At 46.6% G+C, this 10,646-nt stretch overlaps 1 protein-coding gene across 1 annotated transcript in view; it reads left to right on the top strand.

Annotated features, from left to right (window-relative positions):
• Positions 1–1,621: 1,621 nt before the first annotated feature.
• The window catches only part of LOC147306276 (transcription regulator protein BACH2-like), a 68,075-nt gene continuing 59,050 nt past the window's right edge, over positions 1,622–10,646 (top strand). The window contains exon 1 of the mRNA XM_086275927.1: positions 1,622–1,884. The gene's annotated coding sequence lies outside the window, so the exon portion shown is untranslated. The remainder of the gene's footprint in view (positions 1,885–10,646) is intronic.

Below are 10,646 nucleotides of genomic sequence, written 5' to 3'. Positions count from 1 at the left end.
TCTGCAAAAATCAGTCACAGCTATTTATAACAGCTTGACATTGAGAATGTGGGCTGATCTGAATTTAACTGCTCAGAATGAAGCCCAAGAGGTGCCAGTCTTTGGCAAACTGATAAAATGTAACAGCTCTGCAGGATTATGCTATGTATTAGAAACAATGTCATACCCACTGCCCAGCTCAGAATGGCCTTCACACACTGCAAACAGGGTTTAAAACACACGATTTAAAGCTAGAACTACACCTGCTTTGTGCCTGCACAAGTGTTGTACTTTAGATTCAATGTAACTTAACCAGCAACAAGAACATGCCACTAATTTTGTTCCCAGTGCTTTTGAGCAACATAAATTGGTTATTTCATTTTAGGGACAATGAAAACAGAAACGTTGACAAGGTACATATCCATCTCTAAAAGAACTGTAACAGGAGACCTACACCAGGAGATGCCGGACTAGAGCAGCGCAGATACTGAAGGACCCGTCCCATCCAGGCAACAAACTGTTCCAACTTCTGCAATCTGGTAGAAGGTTCCGCATCTTCCGGGCAAGGACAGAGAGACTCAAGAGGAGCTTCTATCCCCAAGCCATCCGTGCCCTAAACACACACACCCGCCCTCTCACATCATCTATAATTGACTGAGACAGGACTCTTCCAGACACTCTAAACCAAGGCACAATGTACATTTCAAATTCCTTCAATTTTAAATATGTTTATATTGTCTATCCTGTAAAATAGTCAGATGTCTATTCATATTAATGTACAGAATTCACCTGCTTGCTGCTACTACTGCACATTCACCCAGTGTATATACTATATGTATGTATATATATATATATATATAATGTTCTTCCTCTACACCCCCCCCCCCCCCCCCCCCCCCAATTTTTGCACATGTCGAGGAGCGTGTCAGGCTACATTTCACTGTATGTTATACTTGTATAACTATGCATGTGACAAATAAAGAACCTTGAACCTTGAACTGTAACGGTGTAAAATGTAAAAAAGACAAAAATTTGCACGAGAAGGTAGCAGTATTTCTCCATCTCGTTGCTGTTGTTTTGTTGTAAAGTTTCAAGTTTTGTGTATCAAGTGAGAAACTGTGTTCACTGTTTTTCAGAAGTGTTGGTGAGCGAATGCAATGATTTCCAGAATCATGTCCTGTTGAAGGATCAGAGAGCGTAATCATTGTCCTATCAAAGTCAAAGTCACAGTCAAAGTCAAAAAAACTTTGTTTATTTACATTCTCTAAATCTTCATGATTTACTCACATTTTACTTAGTGTTCAAACTATTGTGGAAAGTGGATTCTAACTAGAACATTTTTTTCCATTCTTATCGACTTCTCTTTAGACCTAATGGATTTTTCCCAAAAGCTTTTTTGTTTTTTATAATTTGAATACAGAAGGTGAATGATGCATTTTAAAAATATGAATCACTGTTCAAAATTTAAATGTTATGCTATTAGCTTGGAACATTGTGATCTGCTGAAATGAACAGCAGCTTGACAGATAATTCACCTCGTGAATATGTTGGTATGATATCTTCCTGAGCCTCAAGTCCACAACACATCTGTGCTACGTCGTTTGGAGGGCGGGGCTTTGTTTTCGTAGGAGGGGAGGGGGTCTCTTGGCCGCTGTTGTGAATGGGGGGTCAGCATGACGTCAGGAAACCAATGTCAACAATGCAGCTGGAGGAGAAAAGGCGTTTCATCCTAACACACAATCACACTCACAAGAGACCCGTGTATCACTCATCGATTCACGTCCAAAGCCTGTTAAAAGCTGCGGTTCTGCCTGTCGAAGGACTGTGGACACTGCACAGCATGGATTAATTTTTGTTTCTCAGAAACTGAACGCAGACGAGCAAGAAAAACAACAACAAAAACTGGTAAGTCCTCCTCTGCTCGTTTACTACGCTTGGACAAAGCAGACAACAAGAACCTCTGTCAGCACTGGATTGGACTAATCTGCTTGGCTAGATTCCCTCGCTTGTTTGTGTTGCAGTTTCATTGCTGTTGTGTTCACTGGAGTTGCTTTGAGCACGGTTTCACTTATTCCTGAGGCGTACCCGCCTTTTATGGTTTGCTGACACGGGTCAGCAGGTATGCAGTGGACTACGCTATATGTGTGTTTGCCTTGAAAACGCGTAACCTTTGCCGCAAAATACGTCGGGACAGTACGAAGCTTAACAAATCTGTGTCTTGGGGCTGTTTTGCTAAGCTGATTAAATTCAACAAACAGTATCACGAATTTACGTTATTAAAACGACTAAATATTGTTAGTATCCAACTGAAAGAAACCTCTGTTGTACTCCGTACTGGACCACCAGTACAGTTAGTTTATGATAATCACATGCTTCTTAAAAGGAACGTTTGTACATGTCTACCGTTATTTGTTTGCTAACCACATCCCATTTTTGTAATACATTCTCTAATACTTATCTTAAGTTTAAACTGGAGGCACATGTTTTACGCGGGAGACAATTGCTTCCAGAAATGGACTCGAGCCCTGCCATTCTCGGGGAGGGAGGACAAAGGACCCAGCCTCCCTGCGCCTTATTCCCGTCTCAACTACTGAACAGCCACCTCATGAACACTATTCCACGATAAGAATAAATCGCTATGTATCTTGTTATTCCTGAGAAAGGATGTGTCAGAATTGGCTCTGCTTCTGCTTTTCAACCATCGCAATCCCTGTGCTCAAACTGTGACATAATCTCTGAGGTCTTTTTTGTTTAAATTTTGAATATCTTTATTCACTTGGCATATAAATATTTGTTACACCCAGTCATCACCAAATCCCGTTATTTCTACTCCCCAGATAATATGACTGGAGACTTAGAAGCCATTGTGAGCATGTCTTCTTGTTAACAGATTAGGTCTTTGTTATCCTTCAGCAAGTAGCCTACTACAAAGCCTCTCTTCATCTTTGTGTTAATAGAAATGCACTAACATCAGAATGTTTGACGCTCTTGTGATCTGTTTTCTCTTACAATTTCCATACTGTGGGGCAGGGGAAAGGTGACTTAAGCCAGTCTGCACATTAGCAGACTTCTTGTTGTAACTTACTGGGTTGTTCACAAAAAATAAATTAAATATACTACTACTACTACTACTATTAATAATAATAATGATAAAAAATGGTGGTGCAGAGGTTAGCACTGTTCAATTCAAATTTATTTATATTCACAACAGTCGCCTCAAGTCGCTTTATATTGTAAGGTAGACCCTAGAATAATGCATACAGAGAAAACCCAACAATCATATGAGAAAGCACTTTGGCGACAGTGGGAAGGAAAAACTCCCTTTTAACAGGAAGAAACCTCCAGCAGAACCAGGCTCAGGGAGGGGCGGGGCCATCTGCTGTGATTGGTGGGGATGAGAGAAGGAAGACAGGATAAAGACATGCTGTGGAAGAGAGACAGAGGTTAATAACAAGTATGATTCAGCAGAGAGGTCTGTGAACACATAGTGAGTGAGAACGGTGACTGAAGAAGAAACACCCAGTGCATCATGGGAATCCCCCAGCAGTCTAGACCTTTTGCAGCATAACTAAGGGAGGATTCAGGGTCACCTGGTCCAGCCCTAACTATATGCTTTAGCAAAAAGGAAAGTTTGAAGCCTAATCTTGAAAGTAGAGATAGTGTCTGTCTCCTGAATCCAAACTGGAAGCTGGTTCCACAGAAGAGGGGCCTGAAAACTGAAGGCTCTCCCTCCCATTCTACTTTTAAATACTCTAGGAACAACAAGTAGGCCTGCAGTGCGAGAGCGAAGTGCTCTAATAGGGTGATATGGTACTACAAGGTCATTAAGATAAGATGGGGCCTGATTATTTAAGACCTTGTATGTGAGGAGCAGGATTTTGAATTCTGGATTTAGAGAAATATGCTCTCTGTTTCTAGTCCCTGTCAGGACTCTTGCTGCAGCATTTTGGATTAACTGAAGGCTTTTCAGTGAGTTTTTTGGACATCCTTATAATAATGAATTGCAGTAATCCAGCCTGGAAGTAATAAATGCATGAACTCGTTTTTCAGCGTCACTCTGAGACAGGATATTTCTAACTTTAGAGATGTTGCACAAATGGAAGAAAGCAGTCTTACATATTTGTTTAATATGTGCGTTGAAGGACATGTCCTGGTCAAAAATGACTCCAAGGTTCCTCACAGCGTTACTGGAGGCCAAGGTAATGCCATCCAGAGTAAGAATCTGGTTAGATACAATATTTCTAAGATTTTCAGGGCCGAAAACAATAACTTCAGTTTGATCTGAATTTAGAAGCAGAAAGTTAGCGGTCATCCAGGTCTTTATGTCTTTAAGACATTCCTGCAGTCTAACTAATTGGTGTGTGTTATCTGGCTTCATGGACAGATAGAGTTGGGTGTCATCTGCATAGCAGTGTAAATGTATGCTATGTCTTCTAATGATGCTGCCTAAGGGAAGCATGTATAATGTAAACAGAATTGGTCCTAGCACTGAACCCTGTGGAACTCCATAATTAACCTCAGTGTGTGAAGAGGACTCTCCATTTACATGCACAAATTGTAGTCTATTAGATAGATATGATACAAACCACTGCAGCACAGTACCTGTAATACCTGCATGTTCTAATCGCTCTAATAGGATATTATGGTTGACAGTATCGAACGCTGCACTGAGGTCTAGCAGGACAAGCACAGAGATGAGTCCACTGTCAGAGGCCATAAGAAGATCATTTGTAACCTTCACTAAAGCTGTTTCTGTGCTGTGATGAGCTCTGAAACCTGACTGAAACTCTTCAAATAAGCCATTCCTCTGCAGATGATCTGTTAGCTGTTTGACAACTACTCTTTCAAGAATCTTTATAATAAGAGGAAGGTTGGAGATTGGCCTATAATTAGCTATGATGGGTCTAGAGATGGCTTTTTACGTAACAGTTTAACTACTGCCAGCTTGAAGGCCTGTGGTACATAGCTGATTATTAGAGATAGGTTGATCATATTTAAGATTGAAGCATTAATTAATGGTAGGACATCTTTGAGCAGTCTTGTAGGAATGGGGCCTAAAAGACACGTTGATGGTTTGGAGAAAGTGTCAAGGTCTGCGGAGGCAGACCGTGCGGAAAGGTGTGTGGTGGACCCAGGTGCGAACACAAACGAGGATGCGGGAGTGGATTTCAACCAAAACGAGCCTTTTATTATGGCTGAAAAACTCATGGAAAAGAACAACAAAGTAACTGAGGGAAAACCTGAACATAGACTGGGAAACTATGACTCTAATGAGATTTAGACTGCAAAATACAAACTATGGCTGGGATACTATGACAAGGGGTAGGGGAGATAACACAGACGACGCGAGACAGACTGTATGAAACACGGAGACTAAATACACATGAGGGATGATCAGGGGAAGTGGCCACACATGGGAACACAGCTGACACACATGAACTTAACGACAGGACAGAAGGAGTGAAACTGAATACACTGACCGTGAATACAGACTTTCAAAGTAAAACAGGAAACATGGAGATTAGACAAGACACATGAACCGGGGAGACGTAGTACAGGGGAGATGACATAACCACACGAAGGGCAAGGGAGACTTAATACACGGGTAGTATGTACAAATGGCTGGACTGCCTTAGTGACCCTAAACAAAGAATAAACATCAAAATAGGCTAAAACACAAAACACTGGGTCGCACGACCCAGGACCATGACAATACCCCCCCCTCAAGGGCTGGCTCCCGACAGCCCAAAACCGAGAAACCAAACAAAAACAGAAAAACCCCACCCAGGGCGGGAGGCGGGGGACCAGGACGGAGGGACCAGAACAGGAAACAAAACGAACAACAGAACACACAGGAGCACAAGACCAAAGTCAAAACAAAGTTCAGGGGGCCGACCCAGAGCCCACAGGCACAAGAGTACACGGGTCACATGGTCGGGGGGCCGACCAGGCGGGCGGCACAGGTGACAGAGCCGGTCCGGAGGCCGGCTGCGCAGAAGGCAGCGGCGGCGACGAAGGCGACGGAGCAGTTCAGGAGGCCGGCCGCGCGGAAGGCAGCGGCGGCTCCCAAGTGTCAGGCGTACCGGCCGAGGCTTGGAGGGCACAGGACCAGGCGACGCTGAAGCAGAGGCTGGACCAGGCGACGCTGAAGCAGAGGCTGGACCAGGCGACGCTGAAGCACCGGCTGGACCAGGCGTAGCAGAAGCACCGGCTGGACCAGGCGTAGCAGAAGCACCGGCGGAGGCTGGACCAGGCATAGCAGAAGCACAGGCGGAGGCTGGACCAGGCGAGGACGAGGCGGCCGCAGGTGGCGGCTGGACAGGCTCCTCGGGCCCTCCAGCTGACGAGGCATGAGGCTGAACGGGCCCCTCGGACCCTCCAGCGGAGACAGGAGGCTGAACGGGCCCCTCGGACCCTCCAGCGGAGACAGGAGGCTGGATGGGCTCCTTGGGCCCTCCAGCTGACGAGGCATGAGGCTGAACGGGCCCCTCGGACCCTCCAGCGGAGACAGGAGGCTGAACGGGCCCCTCGGACCCTCCAGCGGAGACAGGAGGCTGAACGGGCCCCTCGGACCCTCCAGCGGAGACAGGAGGCTGGATGGGCTCCTCGGGCCCTCCAGCTGACGAGGCATGAGGCTGAACGGGCCCCTCGGACCCTCCAGCGGAGACAGGAGGCTGAACGGGCCCCTCGGACCCTCCAGCGGAGACAGGAGGCTGGATGGGCTCCTCGGGCCCTCCAGCTGACGAGGCATGAGGCTGAACGGGCCCCTCGGACCCTCCAGCGGAGACGGGTGGCTGAACGGGCCCCTCGGACCCTCCAGCTAACGTGACGTGAAGCGATGGTGTCGCCGCAGGGTGCCGGATAGGCACACCTGGGAGTCCAACAGCAGATGCAGGACAAACAGTTATGTAGGCCCCTGGCTGGACTAGGAGCTGAGGAAACACAGGCTGCTGAGGCACAAACCCAGAGAGAGAGAAAACAGGTAGAAAACAGTCTATAGGGCTTAACATCTTGGCATGAAAAACCGTGAAGTGAACAGTGGTAGGGACCACCAGTTCAGAGCCAGCAATCATTAGGTTCCCAGAGTCTGCATCAGTCCAAGGTGGCTCGCAGGTTACTGGCCCAGTCTCAGTAATCCTAGGAGAGGCCAACATAAGCTGGTTGGACTTAACCGATGGTAGTGTGCGGCTCAGAGGAGCTGGTTCAACCATACGGAAAACAAGAATTGCCACTCGATCCACAAAAACAAGGCTTAGATCATCAGGAGCTAACTCCTGAAAAAACAGTAAACACACAGGTATGGACCTAACCAATGTCACCGTGGTAGCATGACTGTGGTGTGTTGGATGGATGTGTTTGTTGGAACCTGCACCCGCAGTGATCTGTGGCGTCAGAGTGATGACTATATTGAGTGGAGAGACAGATACAGGCAAAAGGGTACGTAAACCATTAACTGAAGCAGGTGACACTTCAGGCTGAGAGTGAGTGGTTACAACATTGTTCGAGGCTAAAATCTTATCCAGTGATGAGTTCACAGAGACAGGAGAAAACGGTGTCACATTAACCCTGATCTCAGCCTCCATCTCCTGAGTGGAGGTACTGGTGCTGGAGCAAAACAGTTCAGAATCACCCTGTGTATGACCTTCAGGAAGACAGAATTCATATTGTGACGTTACACAGTCCAGGTTACCATGATCAGCATTTATGTTTTCATCTTGACAGGTTAGAGTGAGTTCATGATCGGCGTTCACCGTTTTCAGTTCATTAAACAAAAGAGTAGCAGGGAAAACAGGATCACTAGTCATGTTACACTTTAATCCATGATTTGCCAACTCTGCAATATCCTTGCTTACTGTGGCTTCAGAGGGCCCCGGAGTTGAGAAAACACAGTTCTTGAGGTCAGGCTCAGAAACAGATAGCTCAGACTTGGATGGAACCTTAGACATGGTAAAAGACACAAAAGGAAACACCTTCACCCCACTACTCACACTATTACCCTGAGAATCAGTGGAAGTCTCTTTCAGTCTATGTGTAGATTTTCTGGTCCCTGCAGGATTGAGTGAAGCAGTCATGATCGGCTGAGAAGGACTGTCCCTAGCCTGTGGCTTGGTGAATAGCTCATTGCTAGCCATATCACCGGCTAAGTCTGTGGTTACTTCACATGCCGCCCGCTCAGAGGAAACTTGGCTTGACAGAACAGGTTCACTCACCTCCGAGCATCGGGTGATGCGGTGACGACGCGAACGCCGTTTTTTCTTGGCCGTGGGCCCCGTTAACGTGGAAAGTGGAGCCTCCTGCGGTGATGCAGAGGCTGAGGAGGCGAGTGTTGGCGGAGCGTCAGGCGGGAGCTCCTGGCAACTCCGGGGGCCCCCAAAGGCCAGGCGTGTCCCGCGGAAAATCTCACCATAGTGAGGAGCGAGCCCTGGCTTCCCCCGTTGCTCCTCCTCCAGTTGCGCGCATGCGGCGCTCTGCCGCTCCTCGAGGTCGAAATCCATTACCTCCACAGCCTCCTCGTGTCGTTCAGTGGAGGGCGAGACATGCCGTAGCGATGAGCGACGGCGACGTGAACGCCGCTTCCGTCTTGAAGTGGACGCGGATGGAACTTGGTTTTCTGTGGTGACTGGCTCCTCGTCTTCCGACCACATCCGCGCCAGAAAGGAAGCGGGAGAAGAGTAGTCCAATCGAGGCAGCGAGGACGGGCGGCCGGTCCGAGGCGGGGCGGCTGGCGGAAGCTCCTCCTCGGAGATAAGCCAGGGCTTCCAGCGTAGCTCATCCTCCCGATACGCTCGCAACACCTGCTGCCGCTCCTCCTCACCGAAGTCAACAGCCTCGGGCATCTCCGTGCAGGCAGGCGGTGGCGAAGATGCGGAAGCTGATGAAGTGTGAGCCAATGGTGTGTCCGTGGTGAGCCTCACCGTTCCGACTCTGACCGCCACTGGCTCATGAGGCGGCGGGGCAACGGCGCGATGGCACGGCTCTGGTGAAGGTGCACGCCCACCGGGCCGCTGCTGCTGCGGACGGAGTCGGAGAGCGGAGACGAGAAGGTCGCTGACGAGGGGGTGCAGCGTCTCCCATAACCAGGGGAACACAGACACGCACACCCCTACCTGGCGGGCGAACTCCTCCCGTTCCTCCTCACTGGAACAATGCAGCCACTTGTCGCATAGCGACTCCACTGTCCGGACAATCTCCAGTCTTTGCGTCGCTGGGTCCGGCATGCTCGCGTCGTACTGTCAAGGTCTCCGGAGGCAGACCGTGCGGAAAGGTATGTGGTGGACCCAGGTGCGAACACAAACGAGGATGCGGGAGTGGATTTCAACCAAAACGAGCCTTTTATTATGGCTGAAAAACTCATGGAAAAGAACAACAAAGTAACTGAGGGAAAACCTGAACATAGACTGGGAAACTATGACTCTAATGAGATTTAGACTGCAAAATACAAACTATGGCTGGGATACTATGACAAGGGGTAGGGGAGATAACACAGACGACGCGAGACAGACTGTATGAAACACAGAGACTAAATACACATGAGGGATGATCAGGGGAAGTGGCCACACATGGGAACACAGCTGACACACATGAACTTAACGACAGGACAGAAGGAGTGAAACTGAATACACTGACCGTGAATACAGACTTTCAAAGTAAAACAGGAAACATGGAGATTAGACAAGACACATGAACCGGGGAGACGTAGTACAGGGGAGATGACATAACCACACGAAGGGCAAGGGAGACTTAATACACGGGTAGTATGTACAAATGGCTGGACTGCCTTAGTGACCCTAAACAAAGAATAAACATCAAAATAGGCTAAAACACAAAACACTGGGTCGCACGACCCAGGACCATGACAGAAAGTAAGTAAATGGTAAATGGCCTGTATTTGTATAGCGCTTTACTAGTCCCTAAGGACCCCAAAGGGCTTTACACATCCAGTCATCCACACATTCACACACTTGTGAATTACTGAAATTAACTAATGGGAGAAAAAGACTCTAAATGAATATCAGTGGTATCATATCATATCAAATTTATTTGATTATATCAAATTTATTGTACACCAAAAAGTGCTTTCCAGTAATATCATGATACAGATAAAATCACAATATATTATATATATATATATATATATATATATATATATATATATATATATATATATATATATATATATATATATATATATATATATATATATTACAGATATAAAATAATTACATCATGTAAATGCAGAGCCAGATGAAAATCACCCTAATTAGCCTCGCTAGGTTAAACAAGTAATTTTTTTAGACGTGATTTAAAGATTTAATAGAATCAGATGCGCGAATGTCAAGAGGATCATTATTCTATAATTTGGGTGTGGCAACGGCGAAGGCACAATCTCCTCTAGTAGGTACTGAAAGTAGCTGTAGATAATGTTACGTCTGTGACATTATCTGCTGTGTAATCAATTATTGTAAATGTAAATGTTATCAGGAAATGATCAGACAGGAGAGGGTTTTCAGGAAACACTGTTAAATGTTCAGTTTCTATGCCATGTGTTAAAACAAGATCTAGAGTGTGATTAAAGTGGTGGGTGGGTTCTTTTACATTTTGAGAGAAGCCAATTGAGTCTAATAACAAATTAAATGCCATGTTGAGGCTGTCATTTTTAGCATCTA

This window comes from Aulonocara sp. 'chitande type north' Nkhata Bay, linkage group LG19 (assembly GCF_057382095.1).
Source record: "Aulonocara sp. 'chitande type north' Nkhata Bay isolate Kocher_YH1m ecotype deep benthic linkage group LG19, A_spYH_male_GT1.1, whole genome shotgun sequence".
Lineage (NCBI taxonomy): Eukaryota > Metazoa > Chordata > Actinopteri > Cichliformes > Cichlidae > Aulonocara > Aulonocara sp. 'chitande type north' Nkhata Bay.
The sequence above is the reverse complement of the archived record's forward strand: the minus strand, read 5'-3'. Positions and strand labels throughout refer to the sequence as shown.